The sequence below is a fragment of the Nyctereutes procyonoides genome, unplaced genomic scaffold (genome assembly GCF_905146905.1).
Source record: "Nyctereutes procyonoides isolate TBG_1078 unplaced genomic scaffold, NYPRO_anot_genome, whole genome shotgun sequence".
Taxonomy (NCBI): domain Eukaryota; kingdom Metazoa; phylum Chordata; class Mammalia; order Carnivora; family Canidae; genus Nyctereutes; species Nyctereutes procyonoides.
In genome coordinates, this window is record NW_026575125.1 from 110249642 (window position 1) to 110251083 (window position 1442).

At 35.6% G+C, this 1442-nt stretch overlaps 1 non-coding gene across 1 annotated transcript; it reads left to right on the forward strand.

The window, feature by feature from the left end:
- The first annotated feature begins 955 nt into the window (after positions 1-955).
- Positions 956-1059, forward strand: LOC129518931 (U6 spliceosomal RNA). Its single transcript, XR_008666269.1, has one exon. It is a non-coding gene; the product is annotated as a U6 spliceosomal RNA (small nuclear RNA).
- Positions 1060-1442: the final 383 nt, after the last annotated feature.

The window sequence follows — 1442 nt, forward strand, 5'->3', positions numbered from 1 at the left end:
ACATAGTTCTCCTCCTGACAACAGACATTATTGCAGAGATTCTAGAGGGAAGAGGAAGCAGGTGTGATGAGATAGCTGGGAGAAAACATAGTGTGTTGTGGGAGAAGAGGCAGGAGTAAAGCAAGAATATGTCAAATTGGATATTCAAATTTACGTCTAATTTTCTCAGGAAATATTCATTTCCTTGTAATGTGTGGAGATGTTAGAGTCATATTTAAATCGGACTTGTTATGGCCCTGTTGAAAATGTTTCACTAACCCCACACCCCACTGACTTGGTTATAAATTCTAGATCTTTGTATGACACTTTAAGCACTGTACGATTTGCCCCTGACTGCCCCACTTCCTTCAACTGTTTTTATGCTTTTTGCTTCAATAATTTTTAGCTTCTTTTTTTTTTAAGATTTTGTTTATTCATGAGACACATACAGAGAAAGAGAGGCAGAGACATAGGCAGAAGGAGAAGCAGGTTCCATGCAGGGAGCCCAACGTGGGACTCGATCCTGGATCTCCAGGATCAGGCCCTGGGCTGAAGGTGGTGCCAAACTGCTGAGCCACCCGGGCTGCCCAATTTTTAGCTTCTTAAAGTTTCATCAATATACCACATTGTTCTATACTCTGCCTTGACACATGTTGTTGTTTCTTTTGCTCAAACCATTCCTATTCATCCTTCACATTTTCTTTTTTTTTTTTTTCACATTTTCAATTCAGAGGCCATCTCCTCTGAGAAACTGCCTCCAAACACTCTAACACTAGACATACTTAAACATTTACTCCTTAGTTTCTTCTATATTTTCTAGACACTTCTACTCTGACCTTAATCATTAATTATTTGTTTATGTACCTGTATCTCTATTACATGATCAGTTCCCTGAAGCTATGCTTTGTTTTTTTCTGCTTTATTTTTCCATATCCATAAATATTTTGAAACCTTAATTAAAATTTCATTGCTGCCAGTGCTCTCTTCAGCAGCACATATACTAAAATTGGAGTGATATAGAGATTACATTGGCCCCTGTACAAGGATGACACACAAACTCATGAAACATTCCATATTTTTGTATTTAAGTGATGAATCACTAAATTCTGCTCCAGAAGCCAATATTGCACTGTATATTAACCAACTTAAATTTGAATTAAAAAGAATTTCACTGCTGCATAATATTTCATATTTTATGACTATTCTCCAGTTTCTGGAATTTTAGGATTATCCCTATTTTCTCTTTTATACATAATGCCACAAAACGCATCTTTACATATAAATATTTGACTGCTTCAGCATATATTTCTTTTGGGAATATTTATAGAATTTGGTTTAATGCATCAATAAATACGGGCTATAAGACCTTTTGATTCAGATTGTCAAAGAGCTCTAAAGAAAATCTATAAATTTGGAACTCTCATCAGCTGTTATTAGGTCCATGATATTCACAGATCCTCTTT